At 46.4% G+C, this 25,720-nt stretch overlaps 1 pseudogene; it reads right to left on the reverse strand.

Annotated features, from left to right (window-relative positions):
* Positions 1-291: 291 nt before the first annotated feature.
* Positions 292-1,911, reverse strand: LOC129840316 (kelch-like ECH-associated protein 1A; annotated as a pseudogene).
* Between the last annotated feature and the right edge of the window lie 23,809 nt (positions 1,912-25,720).

Below are 25,720 nucleotides of genomic sequence, written 5' to 3' on the forward strand. Positions count from 1 at the left end.
CAACATTCCGGTGAAGATGAGTTCCTACCTGTTAGCCGCTCAGCAGCGAGTTGTGAAGCATTCCCAACCAGTTGACATTCCTTGGAAGTGGGTACCAACACAGCCGGACCAAAGGATGTAACACTAATTAGTCAGGAATTTCTACATTATCTGGGGAATTTACACTACCCTCTCTCTCTCTCTCTTTCTTTTCTCCTCTACCCCCCCCCCCCCCCCCCCTCTCCTCACTATTTCTCCTCCACCTCTCTACAGTGTTATGATGTGTGGACCCCTGGGACCCCCCCCCACAGCGTAAATGCTCCCGTCCACCACGGCCACCCCCACCCTGTTCCTGGGGGTGTTCAGGGAAGCGTGCTGACTCCACTGATTGGTCATGGGGTTGTAACAGCACAGGGAACTGGACTCAGTGTTTTCTGTAGGGACAGGTTCCTGCCTCCCACCTGAGGATGAGGGAAAGAGGGAGAGAGAGAGAGGGAGGGAAGGGTGGAGAGGGGTTAGATAGACCTACAAGGCCATATAAAGCAAGGTGTGTGCGTGCGTTCGTGTAGAGCAGGCCAAACAGCACACAGGAGCCCAGGCCACTGCAGGGAGAGCCCATGTCAGCTAGCTTCAGCCAGACGTTCCTACCAGGGTCATAGGCCTCCATAGAAGACAGAGTGCTGCCGATACCTGGGATGGAACACAGGCGGATCAGACAGTACATAACCATATCAGGATTATATCATCATACTCGTATCATATCATATCATCCAATTATCTCATTGTATCGTATCCTACTACATCCCATCCCATCATATGTTTGTAGACTACCCTCCGGCTACGTAGATAAGCTGTGTTCCACGGTGAGACGCAGGGGGGAGGGGCTTCCTCAACGCTATTTCATGGAATATCTTCGACAGGAAGTCTCTACAGGAGTTGGCCTGGAATGAAGGAACATGAAAATAGAAAAATGATCGAATTTGGTATCCCTCAATCTATCAATCAATCCCAGCAGCCGGTCATAGATAAATAGATGACATAGGTTTCATAGATAGAGACTTGCCTTGCTGAGGTTGGGGCAGGACTGGAGCTGTATCTCGATGAACTTGGGAGGCAGAGCGTAGACGTGGAGAGCATTGAGGAGAGCGTGGAGATACGGAGCTCTGCTCTCCACGTCCCATCGCACCCAGTCTGTACAAGCCTTGTACACCTGACATCAAGGAGCTCATGGTCACACTTTGGCAGACAGTTTTCTTGATTTTCACATAGAAATATGCATATAAGTGAAGTATATAAATATACACCTCAGGATAAACAATGTATATAGAATATAAATCAAATCCATACCTCTGACTCACAGAGCACCTTGAGGCTGTCCTGGCTGATGAGCTCTGACAGTGAGGGAGACTGAAGAACTCCTCCTCTTTGGTTACCTGGGGTAGGGACAAATACACAGAGTCAACACACGTCACATGCTCACCAACACAGTCCGTCAAAGCAATTCTATGTCCGACTAAGCGCACTGTTTTTGTCTATAAAGAGCAGGTGACGTCAGGGGACCCTTCACCAAACAGTTGGACTTCTCATGGTCTTATACAACATTGATAAAACTTACCAACCTTGGCTTTTTAACGACGTGTCTCTTGTACACGTACTGCTTAACTGAGATGTGTGTGTATAAGCCTCAAAGTGCATCATATCTGAACAGGTATCGTTTCAGAATGAGGGGTACTGTTGCTCTGCTGGTGTTGCTGTTCTGTCTGTCTGGGGCCTGGGCTCAGGAGGAGAGTGGAGGGGTCAGAGAGTGACATCACTCAACAGGGACACAGTGCAGTGAGAGAGAGCAGGAGAGTGAGGTTCAGATGGAGAGATGACCAACGAACAGACGACCACCCCTGACATCTGGACTGAGATGAAGGCGCTGAGAGACATGGTGCACAACCTGGGAACCATCGTGGTGGAGCAGAGAGAGGAGCTGAGGAACATGGAGATCAGAGTGACAACCAATGAGGGTGAGGTAGAGAAACAGAATAACACAGTGGGGGACCTTAGAAGCCACCATGGGAAAGCTGAAGATAAAGGACACAGGTGATTTAACAGGTGTGGTTGTAAAAGGTGTAAATTGAAGGAAATAAGTCAGTCACAGCGTCCCGCTGTTTATAATGACTTGAAGAAGGGTTAACATTGTTTCATGTTGGATGTAAAGTTACTGGTGACCCTTAGTGTGAATATATGTCTGTTGTTTTTAGGCCTGGAGGCCAGACTGAGTGCCAGTGAGAGCTGACGAGGGCAGCTGTAGTTATAGTAAAACGGATGTAAACAACATTTCTTTTTAGTTGGGGGATCAGTTCATTTCACAAAATCTACATTGCTGCAGAATTCACTGTTGCTCAAATATAATGTATTGAATACCATTGAGAGCCTGTGAACCATAAAATATATTGTCATTTGCACTCTGAGAATAGAAGAATGATGTAAATGTATCATCAAGTAATTCTACTGTTTTCTCTGCTGGTTTGAGCCACAATGGACCTGTAGGCCCCTTCAATAATGTCACCGCCCCGGTCTACACCAGAGTCATCACCAACATCGGCAGGGCCTACGACCCGACAACAGGTAGTCACTTTGTGGCCCAACCATATAGACTGTTTTTGATTTACTTTAGTCTTGGAGTTCAAGCGTGTATGCAAAATGTTCTTGTCCTCTGCTCCAGGTATCTCCACATTATCAGTAAGAGGAGTGTACTAGAGATTCACTGCCATTAACACATTTTACATTGCCTTCAAAAACTATTCACACCCCTATACTTTTTCCACATTTTGTTGTGTTACGGCCTAAATAAAAGTGTGATTTTGTTTGTAGAACATTTTTCAAAATTAATTCAAAAAATGAAAAGCTTAAATGTCTTGAGTCATTAATTGAGTCATTAAGTAATCAACCCCTTCCTTATGGCAAGCTTAAATAAGTTCAGGAGTAAAACTGTGCTTAACAAGTCACATAATAATTTGCATGGACTCACTCTGTGATCAATAGTGTTTAACATGATTTTTGAATGACTACCTCATCTCTATACCCCACACATACAGATAATTGTAACGTCTCTCAATCGAATAGTGCATTTTAAGCACAGATTCAACCAAAGACCAGGGAGGTTTTTAATGCTCGCAAAGAAGGGCACCGATTGGTAGATGTGTAAAAAATAAAAAAGCAGATGCTGGATATCACTTTGAGCATGGTGAAGTAATTAATTAGGCTTTGGATGGTGTATCAATACACCCAGTCACTACAAAGATACACGCGTCCTTCCTAACTCAGTTGCCAGAGAGGAAGGAAATTGCTTAGGGGTTTCACCATGAAACCAATGGTGATTTTTAACAGTTAGAGTGATAGGCTGTGATATGAGAAAACTGAGGATGGATCAACAGCATTGTATTTACTCCACAATAGTGACCTAAATGACAGAGTGAAAAAAGGAACCCTGTACAGAATAAAAAATATTCCAAAACATGCATCCTGTTTGCAACAAGGCAAGTCCTGAATACAAAGCATTATGTTTGGGGCAAAGCCATCACTGAGAACCACTCTCATATTGTCATGCATGGTGGTGGCTTCATCATGTTATGGGTATGCTTGTCATCGGCAAGGACTATGTCGTTTTTTTTTTATAAAACAAAAAACGGAATAGAGTTAAGCACAGGCAAAATCCTAGAAGAAAACCTGGCTCAGTCTTCTTTCCAACAGACACTGGGAGATAAATTCACCTTTCAGCAGGGCAATAACCTAAAACACAAGGCCAAATCTACACTGCAGTTGCTTACCAAGATGACATCAAATGTTCCTGAGTGGTCTAGTTACAGTTTTGACTAAAACTCGTATTAAATCTATGGCAAGATTTGAAAATGGCTTTCTAGCAATGATCAATAACCAACTTGACAGTGCTTGAAGAACCTTTCAAAAGAATAGAAATGGACAAATATTGTACAATCCAGGTGTGCAAAGCACTTAGAGACTTACCCAAAAGACTTACAGCTGGAATCTCTGCCAAAGATTTTTCTAACATATATTCTCTCAGAGGGGTGAATACTTATCTAATCAAGATAGTGTTTCATTTTTAATATAAACTCAGCAAAAAGAGAAACGTCCTCTGTCAACTGCATTTATTTTTCAGCAAACTTAACATGTGTAAATATTTGTATGAATATAACAAGATTTAACAACAGACAAACTGAACAAGTTCCACAGACATGTGACTAACAGAAATTGAATAATGTGTTCCTGAAAAAAAGGGCGGGTCAAAATCAAAAGTAACCATCAGTATCTGGTGTGGCCACCAGCTGCATTAAGTACTGCAGTGCATCTCCTCCTCAGACTGCACCAGATTTGCCAGTTCTTGCTGTGAGATGTTACCCCACTCTTCCACCAAGGCACTTGCAAGTTCCTAGACATTTCTGGGGGGAATGGCCCTAGCCCTCACCCTCCGATCAAACAGGTCCCAGACGTGCTCAATGGATTGAGATCCGGGCTCTTCACTGGCCATGGCAGAACACTGACATTCCAGTCTTGCAGGAAATCACACACAGAACGAGCAGTATGGCTGGTGGTATTGTTGCTGGAGGGTCATGTCAGGATGAGCCTGCAGGAAGGGTACCACATGAGGGAGGAGGATGTCTTCCCTGTAACGCACAGCGCTAAGATTGCCTGCAATGACAACAAGCTCAGTCCGATGAGGCTGTGACACACCGCCCTAGACCATGACGGACCCTCCACCTCCAAATCGATCCCGCTCCAGAGTACAGGCCTCGCTGTAACGCTCATTCCTTCGACAATAAACGCGAATCCGACAATGACCCCTGGTGAGACAAAACCGCGACTCGTCAGTGAAGAGCACTTTTTGCCAGTCTTGTCTGGTCCAGCGATGGTGGGTTTGTGCCCATAGGCAACGTTGTTGCCGGTGAGGTCTGGTGAGGACCTGCCTTGCAACAGGCCTACAAGCCCTCAGTCCAGCCTCTCTCAGCCTATTGTGGACAGTCTGAGCACTGATGGAGGGATTGTGCATTCCTGGTTTAACTCAGGCAGTTGTTGCCATCCTGTACCTGTCCCACAGGGGTGATGTTCGAATGTACCGATCCTGTGCAGGTGTTGTTACATGTGGTCTGCCACTGTGAGGATGATCAGCTGTCTGTCCTGTCTCCCTGTAGTGTGTCTCCCAGTACGGACATTGCAATTTATTGCCCTGGCCACATCTGCCGTCATCATGCCTCCTTGCAGCATGTCTAAGGCACGTTCACGCAGATGAGCAGGGACCCTGGGCATCCTTCTTTTGGAGTCAGTAGAAAGGCCTCTTCAGGTTCTAAGTTTTTCATAACTGTGACCTTAATTGCCTACCGTCTGTAAGCTGTTAGTGTCTTAACGACCGTTCCACAGGTGCATGTTCATTAATTATTTATGGTTCAATGAACAAGCATGGGAAACAGTGTTAAAAAAAGCTTCTTCCTGGGGCACAGCATCCTGACCGATGGGGGGGGGGGGGGGGGTTCTGTCTTAGGGACTGATTAACCAATCAATGGACTAAGCATTGATTTTCCCTGAAGTCGACTTTTGCACCCGATTAATGCTCTTTGAATGATTGTGACAGTGCAGAGTCACTCAACGCGTGATACTTATCGATATTACTAAACGTTCAGGAGGAGTGTGGGTTTTCCCACGCAGTAACAGCCACGTACCCCTCCATTTGTCCAATTTGATGATTATAACTTCCATCCATCACTGGTGGCAGTATTTCCTCCAGAGTCAATGTGTTGATAATATTGTCACCTCTCTAGCATAGCAATCTAGTGACTAGCCTGTTACAACACACACATCATCAACGCTGGTCAGTCAGATCTCAGAAGAAACCGGTCATGTTGCTGAGATTACGGATTTCATCCAAAGACTTCTAGTTCAGTCCAGCAATTCCGTATTCAGTCCAAAAATTCCAATTTTAGGCCAGAAATGCCTAAATTAGTCTGTGATATTTCAGCTTTTGGTCCTGATATTCCTGGTTTAAGAACTATTCCTATTTAGTCCATGGAGTTCTAGTTTAGTCCAGAGATTCCATCTTTAGAGCAGATATTCCTGATTTAGTCCATGAGATTCCAGCTTGGTCCTTTGGTGTTGGGCTTCCAGTTCTGGGGTTTAGGAATGAATCATTGGTTGGTCATTCTTCACTTGTTGTCCTCTAAATCCATTATGTCCAAGATAGATGACATCAGGGATGATCTGGTGGCTTCTGTTTGTCTGGGAGCAAATTAAGACAATATAGTCATTAGGAGAGGCAGCATGTGTGTATCCAATGGAGAGAGTGTGTATATATATCAAAATGTTTTAACCCCCCCCCCCACACACACACACACACACACACACACACACCACTGTCAACAGTCCTAGGACTGTGATGATTATGGAATTCTGTGTAAAGATTCATTGTCGTGCAAATGACCACGGTTATTGTCATAATTGTAATTTTGGTTAAAATGGTTTTGAGCTTGTAACATATCCTTTAAAATTAGCTTTGGCATACCTAATGAATAGAACACAACATTGGTGACACCCCTATCTCAAAAACAAATGGTTTTAAACTTCTGGATATTAAGCTGTTCTGCTCTTAAAATGATTACCAACTTCATGTGCATTTAAAAAAACGTAGCATGCAACAATTTCTAAGGTTTTACTGAGTTACAGTTCATTTAAGAAAATCAGTCAATTGAAATAAATTAATCAGGCCCTAATCTATGGATTTCACATGACTGGGTATACAAATATTGCATCTGTTGGTCACAGATTCCTTTAAAAAAAAATAGCTATGTTCGTGGATCAGAAAACCAGTCAATATCTGGTGTGACCACCATTTGCCTCATGCAGCGTGACACATCTCCTTCGCATAGAGTTGATCAGGCTGTTGATTATGGCCTGTGGTATGTTGTCCCACTCCTCTTCAATGGCTGAGCGAAGTTGCTGGATATTGGCTGGAACTGGAACAAGCAGTCGTACACGTCAATCCAGAGGATCCCAAACATGCTCAATGGGTGACATGTCTCGTGAGTATGCAGGCCATGGAAGAACTGGGACATTTTCAGCTTCCAGGAATTGTGTACAGATCCTTGCGAAATGGGGCTGTGCATTATCATGCTGAAACATGAGGTGATGGTGGGTGGCAGATGAATGGCACGACAATGGGCCTCTCTTCACAACGTTGACTACAGCAAACCGCTCGCACACACAACACCATCTGCCCGGTAAAATTGAAACCGGGATTCATCGGTGAAGAGCACACTTCTCCAGTGTGCCAGTGGCCATCGAAGGTGAGCATTTTCCCACTGAAGTCGGTTTTGACACCAAACTGCAGTCAGGTCAAGACCCTTGTGAGGAAGATGAGCACACAGATGAGCTTCACAGAGACGGTTTCTGACAGTTTGTGCAGAAGTCTTTCGATTGTGCAAACCCACAGTTTCATCAGCTGTGCGGGTGGCTGGTCTCAGACGATCCTGCAGGTGAAGAAGCCGGATGTGGAGGTCCTGGCCTGGCGTGGTTATACCTGGTCTGAGGTTGTGAGGCTGGTTGGACGTACTGACAAATTCTCTGAAATGACAGCTCGGGTGGACATTCCTGCAGTCAGCATGCCAATTGAATGATCCCTCAAAACTTGAGACATCTGTGGCATTGTGTTGTGACAAAACTGTACATTTTAGAGTGGCCTTTTATTGTCCCCAGCACAAGGTGCACCTGTGTAATAAGTATGCTGTTTAATCAGCTTCTTGATATGCCACACCTGTCAGGTGGATGGATTATCTTGGCAAAGGAGAAATGCTCACTAACAGGGATGTAGACAAATTTGTGCACAAAATTTGAGAGAAATAAGCTTTTTGTGCAGATGGAACATTTCTGGGATCTTTTATTTCAGCTCATGAAAGATGGGACCAACTTTACATGTTGAGATTATATTTCTGTTCAGTATAAATATGAAATATTGCTATTGGGTAAACTATATGAGACCTCGAGCATAGTTTCACTTCCTTAAGGATTATAAATAGACGAGGACAAACAATCATATCAGAAATGACATAGGCCTAGTGTAGTGTGAGTGTGTGTGTGTGTCACCCTACAGCTAGCCTGATCACAAGTCACAAGACCTAAACCCACCAGCCAGGAGAGAGGGGGGGAGTGAGAGAGAGAAAGGGGGGGAAGAGTGGTGAATGGCAAGAGATAAGAGAGATAAGGGATAGAAAAAGAGCAGGAGTGAGAGAGAGAAAGAGACCTCCCCCCCCCCCCCCCCCCCCCCACTACCTCCTATAAAAAAAGGTCCATTGTCTTGAGCTGTGTTCCCTGGTACTGAACTCCTGATCTGGCTAAAGGGGTTTTACACACCAAACTAACCCTGTCGACACAGCAAATAAGCGTACAGTCCACAGCAGACAGTGTGAAAAATCTGCAGAACTACTGAAACAAATTTACACTGCTGACTTACAGTACCAGTCAAAAGTTTGGACGCACCTACTCATTCAAGGGTTTTTCTTTATTTTGACTAGAATAATAGTGAAGACATAAAACTATGAAATAACACATATGGAATCATGTAGTAACAAAAAGTGTTAAACAAATCAAAATTGATTTTATATTTTATATTCTTCAAAAGTAGCCACCTTTTGACAGCTTTGCACACTATTGGCATTGTCTCAACCAGCTTCATGAGGAATGCTTTTCCAACAGTCTTGAAGGAGTTCCAACATATGCAGAGCACTTGTTGGCTGCTTTTCCTTCACTCTGCGGTCCAACTCATCCCAAACCATATCCATTGGGTTGAGGTCAGATGATTGTGGAGGCCAGGTCATCTGATGCAGCGCTACATCACTGTCCTTCTTGGTCAAATAGCCCTTACACAGCCTGGAGGTGTGTTGGGTCATTGTTCTGTTGAAAAACAAATGATAGTCCCACTAAGTGCAAACCAGATGTGATGGCGTATCGTTGCAGAATGCTGTGGTAGCCATGCTGGTTAAGTGCTGGTTAAGTATGCCTTGAATTCTAAATAAACACAGACAGTGTCACCAGCAAAGCACCCCCACCCCATCACACCTCCTCCTCCATGCTTCACGGTGGGAACCACACATGTGGAGATCATCCGTTCACCTACTCCGCATCTCACAAAGACGGCGGTTGGAACCAAAAATCTCAAATTTGGACTCATCAGACCAAAGGACAGATTTCCACCGGTCTAACGTCCATTTCTTTTGTTTCTTGGCCCAAGCAAGTATTTTCTTCTTTCTGGTGTCCTTTAATAATGGTTTCTTTGCAGCAATTCAACCATGAAGGCCTGATTCACGCAGTCTCTTCTGAATAGTTGATGATATGTGTCTGTTACTTGAAATCTGTGAAGCATTTATTTGGGCTGCAATCTAAGGTGCAGTTAACTCTAATGAACTTATCCTCTGCAGCAGAGGTAACTCTGGGTCTTCCTTTCCTGTGGCGGTCCTCATGAGAGCCAGTTTCATCATAGCGCTTGATGTTTGTGGCGACTGCACTTGAAGAAACTTTAAAAGTTCCTGACATTTTCCGGATTGACTGACCTTTAGGTTTTAAAGTAATGATGGACTGTCGTTTCTCTTTGCTTTTTTGAACTGTTCTTGCCATAATATGGACTTGATTTTTTACCAAATAGGGCCATCTTCTGTATACCACCGCTACTTTGTCACACACAACTGATTGGCTCAAACGTATTAAGAAGGAAAGAAATTCCACAAATGTACTTTTAGCAAGGCACACTTGTTAATTGAAATTCATTTCAGGTGACTACCTCATGAAGCTGGTTGAGAAAATGCCAAGAGTGTGCAAAGCTGTCATGAAGGCAAACAGTGGCTACTTTGAAGAATCTCAAATATATTTTGATTTGTTTAACCCTTTTTTGGTTACTACATTATTCCATACTGTGTAATATTTCATTGTTTTGATGTCTTCACTATTATTCTTCAATGTAGGAAATAGTAAAAATAAAGAAAAACCCTGGAATGGGTAGGTGTGTCCAAACTTTTGACTAATACTGTACATGCTATACAATGTAAACAAATACTAGTTGAAACTAAGATGCGGTTTTACAGCACACACTATTCAGTCACTGTGACAGTAGCCAAAAGTTAACCATTAACATAATCAACAGTGGGTGTGTCCACATGTAAGAGAACCAACGAGAACACACAATGCTGTTCTATCACTGAGGGTTGCATCTCAATACTTTGAAGTGGCTTCCTCTCCTCAGCTCCTCCCCTTCATCATTTAACAACCTGACTAGAGGCATTTACAACATGGTATTTGCTATGTCATAGCATGACACTACAGTATTCACACAATGCTGCTTGACACCGTTATCCATGTCAATTAAATCATTTCAGGCTAGAGGTTACATGCTGAGCAACCAAACATGGTCTGCAAATTAAAACATTAACTGCCAACAAAGCAGTTCTAACATTTGTTTTGCCAGTGAGATTAAAACATCTGTTTCACTTTAGTTCAATTGGATTTGAGAAAAATGTTGAATTATTTCATAACAGGATGTGTGCAAGTACAGTACACACACACACACACGTTTCAACATTATGACTAATGAGAAGGTGATTCTGACAGACAGGTGACTCACTACAACACTTATAGAATAGGATTGTGTGTGTGTGTGTCACTATTTTACACTGTCATAAGGTATCTGGCAGACATATTTGACTACAAAGAACATAAAAGTCAACATACAAGTCAAACAATGATTAGACAATATATTAAACCATAGGCCCGAAAGATGAACAAAGTTACTGAACCCAGTTGTTACATAACTTCCTATGCAGGGGAAGGGTTAAACTCCGTTCACTGGAACAACTGATAAAGTGCACATAACCTGAAACCACTCAAGAGTGTATTAATAATGCTGATGACAACATGCAAAATCAATATCTTTATCTTGTTTATGTTCATTCATAATCATGACTCACTCCATAAATCAGCTATATTCCTGTTAGTGATAAACGTATTCCATTGAGATTGTAGTTATTTATACTTATCAGAATGCTTAAATAGACTTAGCTCTCAAACGAATAACTTTCTCAATTTTTATCGGCTTCAAGGGCCCCCTACGGGCTTGAACAACGAGGCTTCAGACCCTGTAAGCACCTGCATTAATCAGGCCCTGAATACACACTATGGAGCTGTTGCTAGAGCTCATTTCACAGGCTGTCCACTGGTGGCAAAAACAACGATTGATAGGCAGCTTAAACTTCTTCAATTCAACCATTATTGCAATGCAATTCAACGTCAGCTTTCCAGGCAAGTCTAGATTGAGATATATGAGCGGGAGTTAGTCATATGTGGAGCTCATCTGCTTTTTAATCAGTTTTCACTTCCTTTTAGACTGCAGTGCATTCAACAACAATAGGACATGTCAAAGGTAAAATATTACACACATCAGAGACTGATGTAGCCTAGCCCATCTGCTCAAATCAGTAGATACTCACCTCCCCTGCTATATTATATTTTAGGCTACAGGGATTTATTCCAAAATAGTAGTTTCCAACTAGTGTTCTTTTCGCGGTTAAGGACACAGAAAACAATGTGGCTACGACACATTCGGCTCACTGACTGTCAGTATGGAAATCAGGCTGTCAAACTGCCGATGCAGTTGTCCTTTGATGACGCAACCGCGCAGGCCTTATGTCAGCACAAAAATAAAACTTGCCACTTCACTTAATAAATGACATCGCACCTATTGAATAAAACGAGTGATATTTTTGGATACATTTTAGACACATTCAGATGAACAATACCTCGTTTGAAGATGGCTCCTGTGCTGTGTGCGCCTAAACGCGCATTGAATCAATGTCTATCCCACGTTGGTTCAACGTCATTTCAATGAAATGACGTGGAAACAACGTTGATTCAACCAGTGTGTGCCCAGTGGGAAGAATGACAATTTATTCTGAGAGCCACATACACAGAGTGTACAAAACATTAGGAACACCTTCCTAATATTGAGTTGCACCCCCTTTTGCCCTGAGAACAGTCTAAATTCATTGGGGCATGGACTCTAGAAGGTGTCAAAAGCATTCCACAGGGATGCTGGCCCATTCTGTCATCATGAAGTGCTTTGAGAGGCTAGTTAAGGATCATATCACCTCTACCTTGCCTGACACCCTAGACCCACTTCAATTTGCTTACCGTCCCAATAGTTCCACAGACAATGCAATCACCATCGCACTGCACACTGCCCTATCCCATCTGGACAAGAGGAATACCTACGTCAGAATACTGTTCATTGACTTTAGCTCAGCATTCAACACCATAGTACCCTCCAAGCTCATCATTAAGCTCAGGACCCTCGGTCTGAACCCAGCCCTGTGCAACTGGGTCCTGGACTTCCTGACAGGCCGCCTCCAGGTGGTGGAGGTAGGAAACAACACCTCCACTTCGCTGATCCTCAACACAGGGGCCCCACAAGGGTGGGTGCTCAGCCCCCTCCTGTACTCCCTGTTCACCCATGACCGTGGGGCCACGCACGCCTCCAACTCAATCATCAAGTTTGCAGACAACACAACAGTAGTAGGCCTGATTACCAACAATGGCGAGACAGCATACAGGGAGGAGGTGAGGCCCCTGGCGGAGTGGGACCAGTCAAACAGCCTCTCCCTCAACGTCAACGAAATTGAAGGAGCTGATCGTGGACTTCAGGAAACAACAGAGGGAGCACACTCATATCCACATCGATGGGGCCGCAGTAGAGAAGGTGGAATGCTTCAAGTTCCTCGGCATAGACATCACTGACAATCTGAAATGGACCAACCACACAGACAGTATGGTGATGAAGTCTCAAAAGCATCTCTTCAACCTCACTAGGCTAAAGAAATTTGGCTTGGCCCCTAAGACCCCCAGAAACTTTTGCAGATGCACAATTGAGAGCATCCTGTCGGGCTGTATCATCGCCTAGTATGGCAACTGCACTGCCCACAACCGCAGGGCTCTCTAGTGGGTGGTGCGGTCTGCCCAACACATCACCGGGGGCACACTGCCTGCCCAGCCAGGACACCTACAGCACCCGATGTCACAGGAAGGCGAAAAAGATCATCAAGGACATCAACCATCCAAGCCACTGCCTGTTCACCCCGCTATCATCCAGAAGGCGAGGTCAGTACAGGTGCATCAAAGCTGGGACCGAGAGACTGAAAAACAGCTTCTAGCTCAAGGCCATCAGACTGTTAAGTAGCCATCACTAGCTGGCTACCACCCTGTTACTCAACCCTGCACCTTAGAGGCTGCTACCCTCTATACATAGACATGGAATCACTGGCCATTTACACTGATCCAGCATGACAATGCTTTCAGCATGACAATGATCCCAAACACACCGCCCGGGCAACGAAGGAGTGGCTTCGTAAGAAGCATTTCAAGGTCCTGGAGTGGCCTAGCCAGTCTCCAGATCTCAACCCCATAGAAAATCTTTGGAGGGAGTTGAAAGTCCGTGTTGCCCAGCAACAGCCCCAAAACATCACTGCTCTAGAGGAGATCTGCATGGAGGAACGGGCCAAAATACCAGCAACAGTGTGTGAAAACCTTGTGAAGACTTACAGAAAACGTTTGACCTCTGTCATTGCCAACAAAGGGTATATAACAAAGTGTAACAGTCCTGACCTATTTATGTTAGTTTTTATGTGTTTATGGTCAGGGCATGTGTTTTGGGTGGGCAGTCTATGTTATCTGTTTCTATGTTGGTTTCGGTTTGCCTGGTATGGCTCTTGATTAGAGGCAGGTGGTTTGCATTTTCCTCTAATCAAGAGTCATATTTAGGTAGGGCATTATCACTGTGTGTTTGTGGGTGATTGTCTCCTGTGATGTCTTCGTGTCGTTATCGATGTATATTCACAAACGGGACTGTTTGGCTGTTCGTTTTGTTTCGATGTCGTCTGTTGCCTGTTCGTGAGTTTACGTTTCAGTTATGTAAGTTTATGTTCAGGTTTTCGTTCTACGTCGTTTTGTTATTTTGTAGTTTGAAAGTGTTTTGTTTAGTTTTCGTGTTGCCATCTGCATCGTTGTAATTTATAATAAAGATGGCATATTTCCCAGACTCCGCATTTTGGTCAGAAGATCCTTCTCTCCTCACCTCATCCGAGGATGAGGAGAGCGACAGCTATTACAGAATCACCCACCAAAATACAGAGACCAAGCGGTATGGGAAAAATCGACGGAGCAACAAGGATTTTTGGACTTGGGAGGAGATCCTGTCTGGTAGAGGACCCTGGGCGCAAACTGGGGAATATCGCTGCTCTCGTGAGAAGAGTGAGGCAGTCACAGCCCAGGAGCGCTGGTATGAGGAGGCAGCTAGGAGACGTGGATGGAAGCCGGAGAATCAAGCTCGTAACCGGAATTATGAGGGAACGCGTCTGGCACGGAAGCCGAGAAAGCCTGTGAGTAACTCCCAAAAATTTCTTGGGGGGGGGCTAAAGGGTAGTGGGCCAAGGGCAGGTAGGAGACCTGCGCCCACTTCCCAGGCTAACCGTGGAGAGCGGGAGTACGGGCAGACACCGTGTTACGCAGTAGAGCGCACGGTGTCTCCTGTACGTGTGCATAGCCCAGTGCGGGTTATTCCACCTCCCCGCACTGGTAGGGCTAGATTGGGCATTGAGCCAGGTGTCATGAGGCCGGCTCAACACGTCTGGTCTCCAGTGCGTCTCCTCGGGCCGGCATACATGGCACCTGCCTTACGCATGGTTTCCCCGGTTCGCCTACACAGCCCAGTGCGGGCTATTCCACCTCGCCGCACTGGCAGGGCGACCGGGAGCATTCAACCAGGTAAGGTTGGGCAGGCTCAATGCTCAAGAGAGCCAGTACGCCTGCACGGTCCGGTATTTCCGGCGCCACCTCCCCGCCCCAGCCTAGTACCTACAGTGCCTACATTACGCACTAGGCTACCAGTGCATTTCCAGAGCCCTGTTCCTCCTCCACGCACTCTCCCTATAGTGCGTGTATCCAGTTCAGTGCCTCCAGTTCCGGCCCCACGCACTAAGCCACCTGTGCGTCTCCTAAGTCCTGTACACACTGTCACTTCTCCCCGTACTAGTCCTGAGGTGCGTGCCCTCAGCCAGGTGCCACCAGTGCCGGTACCACGCACCAGGTATAGAGTACGCTTTGAGAGTTCAGTGTGCCCTGTCCCTGCTCCACGCACTAGTAGGAAGGTGCTTATCATTAGCCCGGTGCCTCCAGTTCCGGCACCACGCACCAGGTCTACAGTGCGCCGTATCCGGCCAGAGCCATCCGTCTCCCCAGCGCCATCTGAGCCATCCGTCTCCCCAGCGCCATCTGAGCCATCCGTCTCCCCAGCGCCATCTGAGCCATCCGTCTCCCCAGCGCCGTCTGAGCCATCCGTCTGCCAGGAGCCTGCAAAGCCGCCCGTCTGCCATGAGCCTGCAAAGCCGCCCGTCTGCCATGAGCCTACAGAGCCGTCCACCAGACAGGAGCCGCTAGAGCCGTCAGCCAGACAGGAGCCGCTAGAGCCGCCCGCCAGACAGGATCTGCCAGAGCCGCCAACCAGACAGGATCTGCCAGAGCCGCCAACCAGACAGGATCTGCCAGAGCCGCCAACCAGACAGGATCTGCCAGAGCCGCCAACCAGACAGGATCTGCCAGAGCCGCCAATCAGACAGGATCTGCCAGAGCCGCCAGAGAGCCATGAGCAGCCAGAGCCGTCAGAGAGCCATGAGCAGCCAGAGCCGTCAGAGAGCCATGAGCAGCCAGAGCCGTCAGAGAGCCATGAGCAGCCAGAGCCGTCAGAGAGCCATGAGCGTCGAGAGCCGTCAGCCTGCCATGAGCGTCGAGAGCCGTCAGCCTGCCATGAGCGTCGAGAGCCGTCAGCCTGCCATGAGCGTCGAGAGCCGTCAGCCTGCCATGAGCGTAGAGAGCCGTCAGCCTGCCATGAGCGTAGAGAGCCGTCAGCCTGCCATGAGCGTAGAGAGCCGTCAGTCTGCATGGACCTGCCAGAGCCGTCTAAGCAGGACCTGCCAGAGTCCTTCAGCCGGGATCTGCCCCTTGTCCCGGTGTTGCCCCTTGTCCCGGTGTTGCCCCTTGTCCCGGTGCTGCCCCTTGTCCCGGTGCTGCCCCTTGTCCCGGTGCTGCCCCTTGTCCCGGTGCTGCCCCTTGTCCCGGTGCTGCCCCTTGTCCCGGTGCTGCCCCTTGTCCCGGTGCTGCCCCTTATTCCAGTGATGGTCCTTATCCTGGTGCTGCCCCTTGTTCTGGTGCTGCCCCTTGTCCCGGTGCTACCCCTTGTCCCGGTGCTGCCCCTTGTCCTGGTGCTAGCTGTTTATTTAGGGGAAGGTAGTGTTAGGGTGGGCATTAGAAGGGGTAGAAAGAAGAGGGGAGTGACTATGGTGGTGCGGGGACAGCGTCCTGAACCGGAACCACCACCGTGGTCAACTGCCCACCCGGACCCCCCCCTGGACTTTGTGCTGGTGCGCCCGGCGTTCGCACCTTGGGGGGGGGGTACTGTAACAGTCCTGACCTATTTATGTTAGTTTTTATGTGTTTATGGTCAGGGCATGTGTTTTGGGTGGGCAGTCTATGTTATCTGTTTCTATGTTGGTTTCGGTTTGCCTGGTATGGCTCTTGATTAGAGGCAGGTGGTTTGCATTTTCCTCTAATCAAGAGTCATATTTAGGTAGGGCATTATCACTGTGTGTTTGTGGGTGATTGTCTCCTGTGATGTCTTCGTGTCGTTATCGATGTATATTCACAAACGGGACTGTTTGGCTGTTCGTTTTGTTTCGATGTCGTCTGTTGCCTGTTCGTGAGTTTACGTTTCAGTTATGTAAGTTTATGTTCAGGTTTTCGTTCTACGTCGTTTTGTTATTTTGTAGTTTGAAAGTGTTTTGTTTAGTTTTCGTGTTGCCATCTGCATCGTTGTAATTTATAATAAAGATGGCATATTTCCCAGACTCCGCATTTTGGTCAGAAGATCCTTCTCTCCTCACCTCATCCGAGGATGAGGAGAGCGACAGCTATTACACAAAGTATTGAGAAACTTTTGTTATTGACCAAATACTTATTTTTCACCATAATTTGCAAATAAATTCATTAAAAATCTACAATGTGATTTTCTGGAGAATTTTTTTTCTCATTTTGTCTGTCATAGTTGAAGTGTACCTTTGATGAAAATTACAGGCCTCTCATCTTTTTAAGTGGGAGAACTTGCACAATTAGTGGCTGACTAAATACTTTTTTGCCCCACTGTACATAGCAAACCTAGCTAAAAAAAAGTCTGAAGAAAATCAGGTGGCACTAACTCTGAAAGCTCCCACCATTGAAAGTGAATGCTACTGTAATGTTACCAAAGGATATGCGTACTGTAAGTTGTTTACATCAGTGGAGGCTCCTCAGAGGAAGAAGGGGAGGACCATCCTCCTCAGTGAATTTGATAAAAATATATTTTTTAAGTTATCATTTTCATATCAAACTATACTAAATATATTCACATGTCACCAAATAATTTATTAAAACACACTATTTTGCAATGAAGGTTTACAGTAGCATCAACAGCACTCTGTAGGGTAGCACCATGGTGCAGCCAGAGGACTGCTGGCTTCCGTCCTCTTCTGGGTACGTTGACTTCATTACAAGGCCTAGGAGGTTCATGGTTTTCACCCCCATCCATAGACTTACACAGTAATTATGACAACTTCCGGAGGATGTCCTCCAACCTATCAGAGCTCTTGCAGCAATTAACTAACATGTTGTCCACCCAAACAAAGGATCAGAGAATGAATCTATTACTGAAAGCAGAAACTACAGCTAGCTAGCATTGCAGTTCATAAAATGTGGCGAGTAGTTTACTCAAATAGAGAGAAAGACAATAGTTGGACAGTTTTGAACAAATTAATTTATTCCAAAATGAAGGAGAAGCAAAAGAGAGAGAGTATTTTTTTAGCTAGCTGGCTATGACTATCCAACACAACACTGGAACTCTTCCAAGTCAAGGTAAGCTTTTGGTTTTACTTATTTATTGCTACCATGGCCCGCCGGTGTAAGGGCTAAACGACTTACTAACTGTAGACAAACTTTACTGAATGATTGTAGGGGGTTTCCTAGTGTGTTAGTTCTATCAGCTATGTTGACTATGATGTTACTTTAGCTAAAATTGTGACAATGATGTAGGCAGTGTCGTGACTTTACTTTCATTAATCTGATGACTGTTATTTATCTAATCAACTAACTATGTTTAATTGTTACCTGATTAAATTAATTATGTAACAATTAACTCATTAGGATTTGGGGCACCACGAGAGTGGTTCATTAAAAAGTTTCCATCTCCCGAATTAAACTCCAAAGGTCTTAATCTATTACATCCATAAACAGTCAATTTATTAATCCTAACCTCGTATCATATCATCATTCTGAACAGTCGAAACCTCCTGCATCTACAAAAACCCCAGTCTTACTTATGATTCAGAACTACACAAATTGGTTTAATTATTTATTTACTAGCTAACTAAATGGTAACACAGGATAAACATACACACTTAATACATTAGAAACAGGTCCCTAGTGGACTGACACAACATGGTGGCTTGTTACAAAAGTCAAAAGGGAGAGAGAGAGAGAGAGGGACAGAGACATAATGTTTTGGTACATCTAGAAACTGCTCTCACAGTAATCATATACTTTGCACATGAACCACCACCCGTTTGAAGTAAGAAATCAAATTATGTATTTACGTGTAAATGTCTTGGCTCGTCGTGGTTTTCTGTCAGAACTAGGCCTTCTTGGAAAGTGTTTTGGGCATTTTTTCTGCATGCTTGTAAGGCTCTGATTGTCCAAAAGAGGTCCCCACCCATCTTCTATTGTTGTTCTTCCATTCCTTCTGGAAGATGATTATTTGAATATAGGCTAGCCAGCCTTGCCAATGGATCCCAGTGGGGTGATGAGAGGAGTATAATACGATGGTTTGAAGAGAGTAATAGAATAGTCCCACTTAAATTTGCTTATCTAGATACTTTACTTAGGACAGTTAATCAGCCGTACCAGTGATTGTCCGCGAGGTGACGTTATCGTCTCTACCTCGTGTTGAGATTGAGTTCGAACCACTTTGGACGTGAGCTGCAGCTACACGTCTCTCTGGTCTGATATGTTAAATTCTCAACCCATTGTTTTATACAGTTCGTTGAAAAGGGGCGGTTTGTGAGGCTGACCGCAATCAAGGGGGCAGTGACTACTTACTTGTACAAAGTTATAGAAACAATTTCCTCTAATACTTTCTAAGATCACACCCCTCTCTTAACAAAAACACTTTAATATTTTTTTCATATTTCATACACAACATTGTATGAAACCTTGTACATATATTGTATATACTGTTCAAATTACAGTATTTTCTTTATAACATTTTAATGCAACAAGAAGAAAAAATAACAACCGAAGTGACATTATTATTCTTTAGATCGCCACTGACCATTCCTCACATTCTATGTTAGAAAAATTGTTCCAGTATTCGCTTTAGAACATGTTAGGGTTTTGGCGGGAAAATGTCTGTGAAACAAAGGCACATTCCTGTGTGAATTTGGAGAGGGAGATAGCTGAATGTTCTAATCCTTGATTTACAACAGAGTGTGAACTGTCAACCCTCCACCAGCTCCCTTTTCCACCCTCTGCGGGTGAGAGGGGGTCTGGCTGAAGTTATTTATTGCAAAGCTGATCTGACATATCTGGATCCCTACAGGACAGTCATGACAGATGGGTGTAGTGGTTATGATATGGTTTGGCTTAGAAAGGTTTTTTCGCCTGGTCAAATCAAATTAAATTGTATTTGTCACATACACATGGTTAGCAGATGTTAATGCGAGTGTAGCGAAATGCTTGTGCTTCTAGTTCCGACAATGCAGTAATAACCAACGAGTAATCTAACCTAACAATTCCACAACTACTACCTTATACACACAAGTGTAAAGGGATAAAGAATATGTACATAAAGATATATGAATGAGTGATGGTACAGAACGGCATAGGCAGGATGCAGTAGATGGTATACAGTACAGTATATACATATGAGATGAGTAATGTAGGGTATATAAACATAAAGTGGCATAGTTTAAAGTGGCTAGTGATACATGTATTACATAAAGATGGCAAGATGCAGTAGATGATATAGAGTACATAGTATATACATATACATATGAGATGAGTAATGTAGGGTATGTAAACATTATATTAAGTGGCATTGTTTAAAGTGGCTAGTTGTCACGTTCCTGACCTTATTTCCTTTGTTTAGTCTTGTTTAGTTGGTCAGGACGTGAGCTGGTTGGGCATTCTATGTTATGTGTTTCTATGTTTGGTTTAGGGTTGTCAACTAGCCTGATATGGTTCTCAATCAGGGGCAGGTGTTTTACGTTTCCTCTGATTGGGAACCATATTTAGGTAGGCTGTTCTCACTGTTTGTTTGGGGGTGATTGTTCCTGTTCATTGCGTTCTTCGTTGTCTGTATGTTCACATGTTCAGGTCTGTAGCGTTGTTAGTTTCATCTTCTGTTTATTGTTTTTGTTTGTGTTAAGTGTTTCCAATAAATATGGAAACATACCACGCTGCGTTTTGGTCCTCCTCTCTTCCACCTAACGACGAGCGTTACAGAATCACCCACCAAAACCGGACCAAGCAGCGTGGTAACAGGCAGCGGCAGCAGGAGCAGCGCAAGGAGGAATGGACATGGGAGCAGAGTCTGGACTACACTACGTGGGAGGAGATCGACAGGTGGGCGATCGACCCAGGGAGAATGCCGGAGCCCGCCTGGGATTCTCTGGAGCAGTGTGAGGAGGGATACCGGCGAATGGAGGCAGCACGGCGACGCGGTAGGAAGCCCAAGAGACAGCCCAAAACATTTCTTGGGGGGGGGGGGGGGCTAAAAGGGAGTGTGGCGAAGTTAGGTAGGAGACCTGCGCCAACTTCCCGAGCTTACCATGGACAGCGTGAGTACGGGCAGACACCGTGTTATGCGGTAAAGCGCACGGTGTCTCCTGTACGTGTGCTTTGCCCGGTGCGGTACATCCCAGCTCCACGTATCGGCTGGGCTAGATTGGGCATCGAGCCAGGTGCCATGAAGCCGGCTCAACGTATCTGGCCTCCAGTACGTCTCCTCGGGCCGGCATACATGGCACCAGCCTTACGCATGGTGTCCCCGGTTCGCCAACACAGTCCAGTGCGGGTTATTCCACCTCCCCGCACTGGTCGGGCTACGGGGAGCATTCAACCAGGTAAGGTTGGGCAGGCTCGGTGCTCAAGGGAGCCAGTATGCCTGCACGGTCCGGTATATCCGGCGCCACCTCCCCGCCCCAGCCCAGTACCACCAGTGCCTACACCACGCACCAGGCTTCCAGTGCGTCTCCAGAACTCTGTTCCTCCTCCACGCACTCGCCCTGTGGTGCGTGTCTCCAGACCGGTACCACCAGTTCCGGCACCACGCACCAGGCCTACTGTGCGCCTCAGCCGGCCAGAGTCTGCCGTCTGCCCAGCGCCGTCTGCGCTGTCCGTCTGCCCAGCGCCATCTGAGCTTTCTGCCTGCCCAGCGCCATCTGAGCTGCCTGCCTGCCCAGCGCCATCTGAGCTGCCTGCCTGCCCAGCGCCATCTGAGCCGTCCGTCTGTCCCGAGCCGTCAGAGCTGCCCGTCTGTCCCGAGCTGTCAGAGCCGTCCGTCAGTCAGGAGCCGCTAGAGCCGTCCGTCAGTCAGGAGCTGCCAGAGCCGCCCGCCAGACAGGAGCTGCCAGAGCCGCCCGCCAGACAGGAGCTGCCAGAGCCGCCCGCCAGACAGGAGCTGCCAGAGCCGCCAGCCAGCCAGGATCTGCCAGAGCCGTCAGTCAGCCAGGATCTGCCAGAGCCGTCAGTCAGCCAGGATCTGCCAGAGCCGCCAGCCAGCCAGGAGCTGCCAGGAGCTGCCAGAGCCGCCAGCCAGCCAGGAGCTGCCAGAGCCGCCAGCCAGCCAGGAGCTGCCAGAGCCGCCAGCCAGCCAGGAGCTGCCAGAGCCGCCAGCCAGCCAGGAGCTGCCAGAGCCGCCAGCCAGCCAAGAGCTGCCCCTCAGTCCGGAATTCCCCCTCAGTCCGGAGCTTCCCCTCAGTCCGGAGCTGCCCCTCAGTCCGGAGCTGCCCCTCAGTCCGGAGCTGCCCCTCAGTCCGGTGCTGCCCCTTAGTCCGGTGCTGCCCCTTAGTCCAGTGGGGTTAATATGGAGGGTCGCCATTAAGAGGAGGCCACGGAAGCGGGGATTAACCACCTTGGGGGGGGGATGGTACTGTCACGTTCCTGACCTTATTTCCTTTGTTTAGTCTTGTTTAGTTGGTCAGGACGTGAGCTGGGTGGGCATTCTATGTTATGTGTTTCTATGTTTGGTTTAGGGTTGTCAACTAGCCTGATTCTCAATCAGGGGCAGGTGTTTTACGTTTCCTCTGATTGGGAACCATATTTAGGTAGGCTGTTCTCACTGTTTGTTTAGGGGTGATTGTTCCTGTTCATTGCGTTCTTCGTTGTCTGTATGTTCACATGTTCAGGTCTGTAGCGTCGTTAGTTTCATTTTCTGTTTATTGTTTTTGTTCGTGTTGTTAAGTGTTTCCAATAAATATGGAAACATACCACGCTGCGCTTTGGTCCTCCTCTCTTCCACCTAACGACGAGCGTTACACTAGTGATACATTTTTACATCAATTTCCATCAATTCCCATTATTAAAGTGGCTGGAGTTGAGTCAGTATGTTTGCAGCGGCCACTAAATGTTAGTGGTGGCTGTTTAACAGTCTGATGACCTTGAGATAGAAGCTGTTTTTCAGTCTCGGTCCCTGCTTTGATGCACCTGTACTGACCTCGCCTTCTGGATGATAGCGGGTTGAACAGGCAGTGGCTCGGGTGGTTGTTGTCCTTGAGGATCTTTATGGCCTTCCTGTGACATCGAGTGGTGTAGGAGTCCTGGAGGGCAGGTAGTTTGCCCCCGGTGATGCGTTGTGCAGACCTCACTACCCTCTGGAGAGCCTTACGGTTGTGGGCGGAGCAGTTGCCGTACCAGGCGGTGATACAGCCCGACAGGATGCTCTCGATTGTGCATCTGTAGAAGTTTGTGAGTGCTTTTGGTGACAAGCCAAATTTCTGCTGCTGCGCCTTCTTCACAATGCTGTCTGTGTGGGTGGACCAATTCAGTTTGTCCGTGATGTGTACACCGAGGAACTTAAAACTTACTACCCTCTCCACTACTGTCCCGTCGATGTGGATAGGGGGGTGCTCCCACTGCTGTTTCCTGAAGTCCACAATCATCTCCTTTGTTTTGTTGACGTTGAGTGTGAGGTTATTTTCCTGACACCACCCTCCGATGGCCCTCACCTCCTCCCTGTAGGCCGTCTCGTCGTTGTTGGTAATCAAGCCTACCACTGTAGTGTCGTCCGCAAACTTGATGATTGAGTTGGAGGCGTGCATGGCCATGCAGTCGTGGGTGAACAGGAAGTACAGGAGAGGGCTCAGAATGCACCCTTGTGGGGCCCCAGTGTTGAGGATCAGCAGGGTGGAGATGTTGTTACCTACCCTCACCACCTGGAGGCGGCCCGTCAGGAAGTCCAGTACCCAGTTGCACAGGGCGGGGTCGAGACCCAGGGTCTCGAGCTTGATGATGAGTTTGGAGGGTACTATGGTGTTAAATGCTGAGCTGTAGTCGATGAACAGCATTCTCACATAGGTATTCCTCTTGTCCAGATGGGTTAGGGCAGTGTGCAGTGTGGTTGCGATTACGTCATCTGTGGACCTATTGGGTCGGTAAGCAAATTGGAGTGGGTCTAGGGTGTCAGGTAGGGTGGAGGTGATATGGTCCTTGACTAGTCTCTCAAAGCACTTCATGATGACGGAAGTGAGTGCTACGGGGCGGTAGTCGTTTAGCTCAGTTACCTTAACTTTCTTGGGAACAGGAACAATGGTGGCCCTCTTGAAGCATGTGGGAACAGCAGACTGGGATAAGGAATGATTGAATATGTCCGTAAACACACCAGCCAGCTGGTCTGCGCATGCACTGAGGACGCGGCTGGGAATGCCGTCTGGGCCTGCAGCCTTGCGAGGGTTAACACGTTTAAATGTTTTACTCACCTCGGCTGCAGTGAAGGAGAGCCCGCAGGTTTTGGTAGCGGGCCGTGTCAGTGGCACTGTATTGTCCTCAAAGCGAGCAAAAAAGTTATTTAGCCTGTCTGGGAGCAAGACATCCTGGTCCGCAACAGGGCTGGTTTTCTTTTTGTAATCCGTGATTGACTGTAGACCCTGCCACATACCTCTTGTGTCTGAGCTGTTGAATTGCGACTCTACTTTGTCTCTATACTGGCACTTAGCTTGTTTGATTGCCTTGCGGAGGGAAGAGCTACACTGTTTGTATTTGGTCATGTTTCCGGTCACCTTGCCCTGGTTGAAAGCAGTGGTTCGCGCTTTCAGTTTCACGCGAATGCTGCCATCAATCCACGGTTTCTGGTTTGGGAATGTTTTAATCGTTGCTGTGGGTATTATGTCGCCGATGCACTTTCTAATGAACTCTCTCACCGAATCAGCGTATTCGTCAATGTTGTTGTTGGACGCAATGCGGAACATATCCCAATCCACGTTATCGAAGCAGTCTTGAAGCGTGGAATCAGATTGGTCGGACCAGCGTTGAACAGACCTGAGCGCTGGAGCTTCTTGTTTTAGTTTCTGTTTGTAGGCTGGAAGCAACAAAATGGAGTCGTGGTCAGCTTTTCCGAAAGGAGGGCGGGGGAGGGCCTTATATGCGTCGCGGAAGTTAGAATAACAATGATCCAGGGTTTTACCAGCCCTGGTAGCACAATCGATATGCTGATAGAATTTAGGGAGTTTTGTTTTCAGATTAGCCTTGTTAAAATCCCCAGCTACGATGAATGCTGCCTCACATACAGCTGATGTGTTGTGCATTGAAGTCCACAAGCGAATGGAAAAGGTGAGAGGAGGGGAGGGCATATTTGCAAGAAGGAATACAACGTGGCTGTTATGAAAGTGAACCGTGTTTACGTGTGATCAGGGGTGTATTCGTAAGTAGTCGATTCTGTAGATCTTTTTTTTCTTAAATGGAAGCAAATGGAACAGGGATAAACATACCAGAATTTGTCCAATACTAACTCTCGTTTGCAAATGTTGGACTAATGATTACACACTAGATCAGCTAGATGCAGGAAACGTTGTGCAAGGCGCTATTGATGTGTTACTGTCTGTCACCTCAAATTTTTCTCTCGACCTGTATGCACCTACGTTGTAAACTTTCATTCATAGGCTAGGTTGTAGCAACCTCACGATAGGTATTGGGAAAATTTGAGAATCATGTAGTAGCCTTAACCTATTGCTGTTACATTCAACTGGGTGAATGGAATATGAATGACAGTCATCCGATATGTAGCCTCTGAATTCAATGTATGAAAACCTTATGGTAAGAAAACTGTGAAAAACTTTAAAAATCACATCAAAATGAATCCAAATCATTAACATGTGATGTAAAATCTTGTCTAATGTTAGATAGTACATTTTAGCTAGATAGTTAATGAAATTTGCTAGCTGAATAGCATTTACTAAAATGGGCAATAACTTAACCTTGGTAATGTTAGCAGATTGCATGATATTTTAGATCTCAAAAACGTTGACAGTTCTCTTACCTATGCTAGAGCAACTGTACTGTAACTTTACTGAAACGTCACCGT

Source organism: Salvelinus fontinalis, chromosome 41 (genome assembly GCF_029448725.1).
Source record: "Salvelinus fontinalis isolate EN_2023a chromosome 41, ASM2944872v1, whole genome shotgun sequence".
Lineage (NCBI taxonomy): Eukaryota > Metazoa > Chordata > Actinopteri > Salmoniformes > Salmonidae > Salvelinus > Salvelinus fontinalis.